Genomic DNA, 11,336 nt, shown 5'->3' with positions numbered 1-11,336 from the left:
CATCTGAAGCCCACCTGGCGTGCGCGTCGCACCTGGCGTGTGCGGAGAGCGCGCCTTTGCAGAAACGGCCAGAAGTTCTGCAGAGTCAGTGTGAATGCTTGTCACCTCTCCCGTGACCCTGATTCCCTGATTCCCACACCAGTCCATCGATGTGATGCATGGTGTGTGGGTGAGGTGCAGTGGGAAGCAGTGCATATGTTTGGTGGGGCGAGGGAGGTGGAGGTGGAGGTGGATGGAGGTGGAGGTGGAAGGAGGTGGAAGGAGGTGGAGGTGGAGGTGGATGGAGGTGGAGGGGGTGGATGGAGGTGGAGGGAGATGTATGGAGGTGGAGGGGGTGGATGGAGGTGGAGGGAGATGTATGGAGGTGGAGGGGGTGGATGGAGGTGGAGGGAGGTGGAGGGAGGTGGAGGGAGGTGGAGGTGGAAGGAGGTGGAAGGAGGTGGAGGTGGATGGAGGTGGAAGGAGGTGGAAGGAGGTGGAGGTGGATGGAGGTGGAAGGAGGTGGAGGTGGAGGTGGATGGAGGTGGAGGGGGTGGATGGAGGTGGAGGGAGATGTATGGAGGTGGAGGGGGTGGATGGAGGTGGAGGGAGGTGGAGGGAGGTGGAGGTGGAAGGAGGTGGATGGAGGTTGAGGGAGGTGGAGGGAGATGGAGGTGGAGGGAGGTGGAGGGAGGTGGAGGTGGAAGGAGGTGGATGGAGGTGGAGGGAGGTGGGGGGAGACGGAGGGAGGTGGATGGGGTGGAGGGAGGTGGGGGGAGACGGAGGGAGGTGGATGGGGTAGAGGGAGGTGGATGGGGTAGAGGGAGGTGGATGGAGGTGGAGGGAGAGGGAGGTGGATGGAGGTGGAGGGAGGTGGATGGAGGTGGAGGGAGAGGGAGGTGGATGGAGATGGAGGGAGAGGGAGGTGGATGGAGATGGAGGGAGAGGGAGGTGGATGGAGGTGGAGGGGGTGGAGGGAGGTGGAAGGGGGTGGATGGAGGTGGAGGGAGGTGGAGGGAGGTGGATGGGGTGGAGGGAGGTGGATTCAATTAAATTCAATTCAATTTTATTTATATAGCGTCTAATACAACAGATGTTGTCTCTAGACGCTTTCCAGAGATCCAGAACATGAACATAAACATAAACATAAACATAAACCCCCGAGCAATTATTACATAAACAATGGCAGGTAAAAACTCCCATAGTGGGAGAAAAGCCTTAAGCCAAACAGTGGCAAGGAAAAACTCCCCTTTAGGAGGGAAGAAACCTTGAGCAGGACCAGGCTCATAAGGAGGGACCCTCCTGCCGAAGGCCAGACTGGGGGAGTCAGGGACGTCAGCAGCACACAACAGGCAGGTGGAAGCAGCAACGGGATGACCGGGGATGGGGGGCGGGGGGCTCCCGAGGCTCCAGCCTGCAAACATGCACAAAAGAGAAAAAAAAGGGGGGCCGGCACAAGAAACTACAGGAACGATGGACAAAAATAATAGCTATGAGATATTTATAATAAATAAAAATGGTAATGGAGAAGAGAGGCAGGGAAAAGGAGAGGAGAAGAAGGGTGAGAGGCACCGCCCAGCGGATCATGTCGGTGCCCCCCTGCAGCATAAGCCTATAGCAGCATATCTACCGCGAAGCTATATTTGAGACTAACTATTATAGTTTTGTTCTATAGCTGCAACTATGACTACTGACTCTAACACACTAGAGTTTACACTACCTAGAGATTTACCAACACCAGCTAGAGGTTTACTAAACACTAACTATAGGCTTTACTAAACAGAAAGGTTTTAAGTTTAGTTTTAAAGGTGGAGGTGGTGTCAGCCTCCTTAACCCAGATTGGAAGTTGGTTCCAAAGTAATGGTGCCTGAAAGCAGAACGCCCGCCCTTCAAATCTACATTTAGATACTCTAGGAACTACGAGTAAACCTGCACCCTGGGAGCGGAGAGCTCTGCCAGGAACATAAGGCACTATCAAATCTTGTAAATACTGCGGAGCTAAGCCGTTTGGCCTTTATATGCAAGTAATAAAATTTTTAATTTAATTCTGAATTTTACAGGTAGCCAATGGAGCGACGCTAACACTGGAGAGACGTGGTCTCTCCTGCTGATTCCTGTCAGCACTCGTGCTGCTGCATTCTGGATCAGCTGGAGCCTTTTCAGCAAATTACTTGGACATCCTGCTAACAACACATTACAGTAATCCAGTCTAGAAGATACAAACGCATGAACTAGTTTTTCTGCATCACTCTGCGAGAGGATTTTCCTAATTTTTGCAATATTACGGAGATGGAAAAACGCTATTTTACAAACCTGATTAACATATGGTTTAAACGACAAATCCTGATCGAAAACAACACCAAGGTTTCTCACAGTTGCACTGGAAGCCATCACAACACCATCTAATCCCTTCCTAAGATGCTCTGGACCAAGAATGATAACCTCTGTTTTATCTTAATTTAGAAGCGAGAGATTTCTGGACATCCAGTCCTTGATGTCCCTAAGACATGCCTGAAGTTTAACCAACGGTTCTGTCTCATCCGGCTTCATAGACAAATAGAGCTGCGTATCATCAGCATAGCAATGAAAGTGTATGCCGTGATTCAGGATTATACTTCCCAACGGCTGCATGTATAAACTAAACAAGATTGGCCCTAGCACTGAACCCTGCGGAACACCATAACAGACCCTTGACTGTTCTGAAGAAACTTCATGTACATGAACAAACTGGAATCTGTCAGATAGATATGATTTAAACCAACGTAGAGCTGTCCCTTTAATCCCAACAACATGCTCTAACCTGTGCAGTAAAATGCCATGATCAACAGTGTCAAAAGCAGCACTGAAGTCCAGTAAAACCAATATGGACACTAATCCCTTATCTGAGGCCATAAGAAGGTAATTCGTGACTCGAACCAGTGCTGTCTCTGTGCTATGATGCATTCTGAACCCTGACTGAAAGACTTCAAACAGATCATTTCTATACAAATAGTCACATAACTGGCTTGAAACTGCCTTTTCCAGAATTTTAGATACAAATGGAAGGTTAGAAATTGGCCTATAATTAGCTAAGGTGTGTGGGTCAAGAGAAGGTTTTTTAAGTAAAGGTTTAATTACTGCCACTTTGAAAACCTGTGGTACATATCCTAAGCTTAGGGATAGGTTGATTTAGTCCAGTATTGTCGCACCAATAAGAGAAAAAACATTTTTGAATAGTCGAGTCGGGATGGGGTCTAACATACATGTGGTAGACTTAGCTCTATTGACGAGTGAGGTCAGCTCAGGGAGGTCTATAGGATCAAAACAGTCTAGAGTCAAGTCAGAGCCTAGGGAAGTCGCTAAAGCTGAAGAAACGCCCACAACCGGCTGGTTGATTTCTTCTCTAATTTTCGTGATTTTACTGTTAAAGAAGCCCATAAAGTCTTCACTACTGAGAGCTGCAGGAATGCATGGCTCCACAGAGTTGTGACTCTTTGTCAGCCTGGCTACAGTGCTGAACAGAAAACGTGGGTTACTTTTGTTATCCTCTATCAACGTTGAATAATAAGCTGTTCTTGCTTTGCAAATGGCTTTTTTATATACTATTAGAATATCTTTCCATTCACGATAGAAGTCTACAGACTTACAAGAGTGCCACTTCCTTTCCTTCCTTTTCTACAGACTTACAAGAGTGCCACTTCCTTTCCTTCCTTTTACGCACGCTTTGTTTCAACATGCGAATATCTGAATTGTACCAGGGAGTTAAGCTCCTGTGGCTAGAAACCCTCCTTTTCAAAGGAGCAACTTCATCTAAAGCTGAGTGCAACAGATCAGCAGTGTTACTAACAAGAAAATCAACATCAACATCAGAGGTAGAACCCAGGTCACTGGCCTCTATTGCTTCAGTAGAGGCTTCACTATTTTCCACTGTCGCAAGATGAGCAATGATTTAGCAATAGCTTCATCAGACAAACATCTGCTAAAATAATACCTACTGCCCTGCACTTCAACATCAACAACATTCAATTCAAACATTATTAAATAATGGTCGGATAAAAGGGAGTTTACAGGTGACACCAACAGATCATCAGTTTCAACACCGTAGGTGAGAACGAGATCGAGAGTATGATCAAAACAATGCGTCGGCCCGTCCACTTTTTGTGAGATACCCATTGATTCTAGGAGAGAATTGAAAGCTAATTTAAGATTATCGCTTTCAACATCCATATGAATATTAAAATCACCCACTATGATGAATTTATCTGTACTGATCAATAATCCAGAAAGGAAATCTGAAAATTCAGACAGAAAACTCTAGATAAGCGCCAGCAGGGGGCCGATACACTACCACTAACACAACTGGCTTCTCTGATTTCCAGCTCGGAAATTTCAGACTAAGCGTGAGGCTTTCAAATGTATTATAATTGCACTTAGGTTCAATTTTTGTTTGGAGACTGGAGTTATAAATTGCTGCGACTCCTCCGCCTCGGCCCGTGTTTCTAGGAATGTGATGATTAAAGTAGCCGGGCAGAGTTGATTCATTCAAACTAACATACTCTTCCTCCTGTAACCATGTTTCTGTTAAGCAGAAAACATCACTCCTACTCTCTGTAATTATATAATTTACTAACAGAGACTTGGAGCTTAACGATCGTATATTTAGTAGTCCGCATCTAATTTTTCGGTCTCTTATTGGTACCAAATGTGCATTGGTTTTAATTTTTACAAGATTATTTTGGTTAATGCCTCTAAAACGCCGCACCTGGTGAACTTGTGGAGGGCGGGGAACTGCAACCACTTCTATTTTGCTAGGCACCTGGTTAGAGTTACCAGTTACAGTAAAGTTGCGCTTTCGCATTAGTACCGCCTTAGCCCGGCTCGGCTCCGCGCGGCTCGTCACGGCTCTTCCCGTTTGTCCCCGTGTGTTTTCGCACTGCCAGGGGAGAAGTGGGCAGGTTGGGGTGAAGCTGCTGTGACGTACTCGATTGCGCAACCGCTTTGTTCATGTCGGCGCTGATCAGAAATCAGCTGGAGCCGTGAGCGGCTGAGAGTAAAACAGCCCGTCTACTTCCCTTTTTTAATTCTCTCGTCAGTCACCAGGTTTATGAACATCTGCACCTCAGAGTTGGATCATCAAACAGACGTTTTGCGCTTTATAATAAAATCGTTGCTCTTGCTCTGACTCCCGCTTCCTGATTCAAACGTCTGACGTCCCCGCCCCCCGACCAATCAGAGGCGTGGAGGGTGGTGACGGCCCCGCCCCCCGACCAATCGGTGGCGAGGAGGGTGGTGACCTCAGAAATAGTCCCTGCTCAGCCCGCTATAGAACCTCACTGAAATGGTTACAGAAAAAAGTATCGACTTGGAGCGGCTTTACCTGTCTCAGCCCTAGTGCGAAAGCGCAAAACGGGTAGAACCGAGCTGAGGTGATACTAATGCAAAAGCGCCATTATAGTTTTGTTGGCAGGCGTTGGTCCTCGAGAAGCAGCAGAGAAGTGTGTTAAACTACAGCTCTGCATCCTGGCCTGGACCCTGCGATGTCAGGGAGAGGGTCTAATGAAACAGGCCAAATTACTAGAGACAAGAGCAGCACCATCCCAGGTGGGATGAATGCCGTCTCTTCTAATCAGACCGGGCTTTCCCCAGAACGTTTCCCAATTGTCAATAAAGGCCACGTCGTTTTCTGAACACCACCGATACAACCAGCGACGGAGCGAGAGCATGTGACTAAACATGTTATCGCTGGTCAGATTGGGGAGGGGGCCAGAGAAACCTACGGAGTCCGACATACTTTTGGCGTAGTTACACACCGAGACAATATTAATTTTGGTCACTTCCGACTGGTGAAGACGGGAGTCGTTAGCTCCGACATGGATGATAACTTTACCGTATTTACGATTACCCTTTGCCAGTAGCTTCAAATTTGCTTCTATGTCGCCCGCTCTGGCCCCCGGGATACACCTAACTATGGTCTCTGGAGTCGGCTTCACATGTCTGACTATGGAGTCGCCAATCACCAGGGTCGGTTTCTCAACGGGTGTGTCGCTGAGTGGGGAAAATCTGTTAGACACATGAAGTGGGTGGTGGTGTTCCGTGAGCCCTTTAGGACTACGCTTCCTCCGAACCGTCACCCACCGGTCCTGACTGGCCGGCTGCTCGGGAGCTGCAGGGGAGCTGCTACCCTCAGGTAGGAAGGGGTGGTTGGAGGTGGAGGGGGTGGAGGGAGGTGGAAGGGGGTGGATGGAGGTGGTGGGGAGGTGGATGGAGGTGGGGGGAGACGGAGGGAGGTGGATGGGGTGGAGGGAGGTGGATGGGGGTGGAGGGAGAGGGAGGTGGATGGAGGTGGAGGGGGTGGATGGAGGTGGATGGAGGTGGAGGGGGTGGATGGAGGTGGATGGAGGTGGAGGGGGTGGATGGAGGTGGAGGGGGTGGGTGGAGGTGGAGGGAGAGGGAGGTGGATGGAGGTGGAGGGGGTGGATGGAGGTGGATGGATGTGGAGGGAGGTGGATGGAGGTGGAGGGAGGTGGAGGGAGGTGGAGGGAGGTGGAGGTGGATGGAGGTGGAGGGAGGTGGAGGGAGGTGGAGGTGGAGGGAGGTGGATGGAGGTGGAGGGAGGTGGATGGAGGTGGAGGGAGAGGGAGGTGGAGGTGTGCTCGGCTGAAAGCCTCTGTGAATGGAAAGGACCCACATCTCGTTCCCTCTTTTCTGTCTATGAATGCCATTTGCTCCCATTGTGCCCTCTTTTCAGCCAATGTGTGTGAGTGCAGTGACTCAGCTGTACTGTACTATATCTGTCATCCATCTTTTCATCTGTCACAGGTGTTACCATGGCTACTACAGACTCACTGCTGTCTTGTCTTTGAGAAGGACTCAGGTAAGCGGTGGGTGGAGTGAATAGTTAAGTTCAGAGTGTGGTGGAGGTTTCTCTGTTCTTGTTCTTGTCGTCTGAATCACCATGTCTGCACTAGTTCTTTTGTGTTAACACCCCTGAAATTGATTATTTTGGATGATCTTTAGTCTTCATTTTCAGCAAACGAATAAAAAAAAACAAAGCAAAAAAAAAATGCTGTTAAATAAGTATTATAGTTTATTGCCCTCAGCTCTAGTGAATCTCCCAGTAGCTCTGCTGATCCAGTCCCCAGTGACCAGTTATTGAGACAGACTATAAAGCTTGTCCCTTGGTATTTAATTAATTTATATAAACTTATCCCTGCTTGTCAGAATTACACGCGTGAATGTGCAAATTTTCTTTAGGCATACAATCCCTGGAGGTGTCAAACTGATAAATGGAAGGTATTTTTATATATTTCTCTATAAAAGTCTTGTTGGCCACTCAAAGCACCTTTACATTATGAGCCAGATTCATCAAAGGTGAAGGCCTTCATCATAACTTTAAATCTGCCCTGCTATCCTATGTAGATTTACGAACCGTCTTACTCGTTGGTCAATGCTGTTGTTATTTCGCGGAAAAAACGGTTGAAACAATAAAAAAAACACTTTTTTTTTAACCAATACATTATTTATTTAACAAAAAAATTAAGCCAAAGACCATAAGAATCATCTGAGCATTACGAAGTACCTCCATGGATTCAGTAACTTGTAGTTCCACCTTCAGCAATGATAACTTGAAGTAGTTGTTTCCTTTATTTACCAGTCTCTTAAATTGGCATGGAGGAATTCTGGTCCATTGGTCTCAACAACATTGCTTCCAATGAGTGTAGGGTTTTGTGCATTTGCTCATGTACAGTTTTCTTAATATGCTGCCACAGCTTTTAGATTAGGTTGTGATCTGGACCTTGACTTGGCCATTACTGCCATTACTGCCATTGATTCTGCTCCTTTTTGGGGGGGAAGTCCACTATTTGGAAGATCGGCGCCTGTCTTGAATCCTTCCCACATTTGAATAATCTTGCTCACTGATTAATATTGAAATCCAAATAGTTTGAAATGGTAATATTTGGTAAAATTGTGCTTAAATCAGACCAACCTTGTTCTTAACTGCCGCAGCAGACAAATCACACGGAAAGTTTCTCCTTCGTTTGTTCTGTTGTTCTTCGACCCTGTGGCTTTGACTCCGTCATTGTATTTCAATAGGTAGATATACTCAGCCAAGTTTTCAACAGCTCACAACATTTCATATATTTATACATCTAAAAAAAAAAAAAAAAAGCCACGTGCTTTATGTAACAAGGGTAAATATTTGACTTTCACCTGATGGAGTCGGCTAAGAGAGTCTGTGCAGCATCTGACTTGTTTCTGAAATAAAAATTCCCAACTGGAAGCAGAGTAAAGTATGTGTGAGGTTTATATCTTACATTAGAATTACAGGGATACAGGAAGAATACGAGCAAAAGCAAAAACACGGAGTGTTTCATAACTGTCAGTGATTTACGGTTTGAAAATTGCATCCCTGTGACTCAACATTTGTGAGCAGTCCATCACAAGCCGGGGAGACAGAAAACGACACATGTTCATAGGTATATCTGCAGCCACTTGAACCAATTTAGTATATCTTTGGATTTGGGGAAAAATCAATGCAGGTGGACTGTGGAAGCTGCACTCTTGCTCAAATCTCCAGACAACATTTGTGAAAGAAGTATATTTTCTGTGCCGGATAATATATATTTGAGTGATGGAAGTCACTGTCAACACAAAAGTTCTGACACATTCACATTGTCTCGGGGCAGCTAAGTAAGAAAATATGTTACTGGTAGTAGTGTGACATCACAAACCCAGATCAGAGTCAGATGTTCAGCCTGCTCATCTTTACTACCACCTTCAGATGTTGCTGCATTAACTATGCCTCTAAATGGGACTGTTGAAAGCTGTTGGGACCATTTTTATTGGAGAATGGGAGTGGAGACAAGATGGGAGTGGAGACAGGACGCTAAAAGATACTAAAACAAAACAAAACAAAAAAAATGTCTAAATAGGTCCCCTTTAAATTTGCCTTTTCTCTCTCACACACACATAGAGCCATGTTTATGAGCGCACCGTCAACATCCCTTGCGGTACACAGCTGCCCCGTCAGAACTGAGACAGCGCTGATTGCATTAGTACAATTAAGCCATCTTTGAAACGATCACAGAATAATTTAAGTTTATAACACTGTCCGCTTACAGCTGCTAGGATCAGTTACTTCCCTCCTCCCAGGGCGTTGTGGCTCTTGAATGAGTTTGTGGCTGCTGGTTACTGTGTGGCGTTGTGTTGCGTGGAGAAATGAAAAAAGTAATTATTAATCTCTCAGGTGAAAGCACAGAAGCTTGGCGCGTTTCTCCTGGCATTTTGATTTTTTGGGGGAGCATTACGAATGATCAAATGTGAGCTCACATTAGTTCAGATCCCAAAGACGCTCACTGCCACTGTGATGCTTTTGAAGCCAAATGCCAGATGAAATCATGAAAGACTTATCTCACATGTATTTATTTGTTTTTTTATTTTTATCATTAATTGGCCCACTAAGAGACAAGGAAACAGTGAGGAAAGCAAGGTGGGGTGCAAGCTAGATAAAACCTTGAACTACATGCTGTCTTCAGTGTGTATCAACTTTCTTCATGTTGCTTTTATCTTAACATCAGTCCTTTAGTTTTCACTGCAGCAGCGTTTTAAACCACAGCCTCGTTCTTCGACAGCATTTGTGGTCTTGTGCGTTAATCGTATTCTAAAAATGTCTCCTTCTTTTTTAACATTACAAATGAGCTGACGGTGGAGTTTCAGCCCAGCCATACATAGATTATCTGCGAGTTAATCATGTGTTCGGTCCTGCTGTGATTTTACAGGCTTTGTCAGCACAAAGGCTGGTGATGGAGTGAGCGCAGAAACAAGAACACCTCTGCATGTTTGATGTGCGTAACCTAAAGAATCCTCAGAGTTTTATCAGCTTTATCAGCCACCCGCTCCTGATCATACCTTAGTCATCATTTTCTCAAGGTTGAGGAGGAAAGTTAACGACTGTGTGGACTGGATCATTTCAAGGAGTATAAAGCATGCACGAAAAGCATCATGTGCACTGGTCGTACTAATGGCTCTTTTTGGTCAAAACTTTCTGTTTAGTGTTTGACATCTTTTTAGGGTTTAAACGAGGACAGCGTTGCACCACTAGGTGGGACTGTTTACTTTGATAACACACTCAGCTGCAACCTGCTGGCGTTTTTCCAAGACCTATACCCATTTCCACTGTAAAAACAGGGAAGTGTTGCGTTGAAAGAATCGTTTAATTTGTTTGTTGTGCATTCGTTTGCATGCATTCAGGAGATATTTTGTTAGTATGTCTTTGAAGTGGCAAACGGATTTGCAGAAAGGTGCGTCGGAGGAGGAAAGCTGCAGCCAAATTTAAAAAGAAAACTCCCGCACACCTTCTTCTCACCATACACTTGTTTATTAGGCCTAATAAACAAGTGTATGGTGAGAAGAAAGTGTGCGGGAGTTTTCTTTTTAAGTTAGTATGTCTTTGCAAATAAATCACCAGAGCACAAGACTGCTCTCCTCCTGCAGGGAAGGTTATACATATAATGAGAAGCAGTTATTTGATGGAACAGGAGTTACATTGTTCCTCACAACTAGGAATCACAAAGAAAGAGTTGGACATTAAAAAAAGCATGCCCCGATAAAAATATTTCAACTAAAAAGCATATTCTGAAACATCAAAAAGTACCTTAGAATATCAAAAGCAATTCATTCAGTCATTTGGATTATTGGGAGGATTTATTGGGAGGAGATCATTAGGAATAAACCATTAGTCCTTTACTTCAAACAAAAATCTAAAATAAGTTATTTTTAGCAACTCTTATTGTTCAGTGCCTTTATGTTAGAGAAAATGAAGAAAAATGAAGCATATGTGATTTGGGATTGCCAAAAAAGTGGTGGAGTCTGGAGAAGTGCTTGTTTTTCGGGCAGGAGCAGGGCTGAAACAGATCCATAGTGCAGGTCATAGGTGTTTTTTGCTTATACTTAGAACGGGAAGACAATGAGCAAAAAAGTGAAGTTAACACCTGAAATGCATGCAGGGACTGCAAGAGGTGGAAAAAGGGTTTTCCGTTGTATGACAATGCACCAAGATGTTATGAGAATGACATGTTTACACTCTTAGACAACATAATGTCTATTAGCCTCCTTTAAAGGCATTTGCATTGATATTCCAATGTTTATTCACTTCATTTTTTATCTTTTGCTCAAATTCCTATTATTTTGGTAATATCTATCGAGGGATGCAAGCTTCTGTCAGTGAGTGATGTCACTGCAGAGAGGTCAGTGGAGGTTTTATGAAGCTTGGCATTGCTTAGAAAAGATTGAAATGCCTCTCAAAACAAGCATTTTACAAGACTTTTCATTTTCATCTTTTTTGTGCGTTTGCCAGTTTTATTTCCAAGCTTTAACGT

The 11,336-nt window shown here is 45.1% G+C and overlaps 1 protein-coding gene across 1 annotated transcript in view; it reads left to right on the top strand.

The window, feature by feature from the left end:
- The first annotated feature begins 6,798 nt into the window (after positions 1 to 6,798).
- Positions 6,799 to 11,336, top strand: part of dlgap2b (discs, large (Drosophila) homolog-associated protein 2b) — a 111,375-nt gene continuing 106,837 nt past the window's right edge. The window contains exon 1 of the mRNA XM_061746663.1: positions 6,799 to 6,832. The gene's annotated coding sequence lies outside the window, so the exon portion shown is untranslated. The remainder of the gene's footprint in view (positions 6,833 to 11,336) is intronic.

This window comes from Cololabis saira, chromosome 18 (genome assembly GCF_033807715.1).
Source record: "Cololabis saira isolate AMF1-May2022 chromosome 18, fColSai1.1, whole genome shotgun sequence".
Classification (NCBI taxonomy): Eukaryota; Metazoa; Chordata; class Actinopteri; order Beloniformes; family Belonidae; genus Cololabis; species Cololabis saira.
This window is presented reverse-complemented; position numbering and strand designations above follow the sequence as displayed.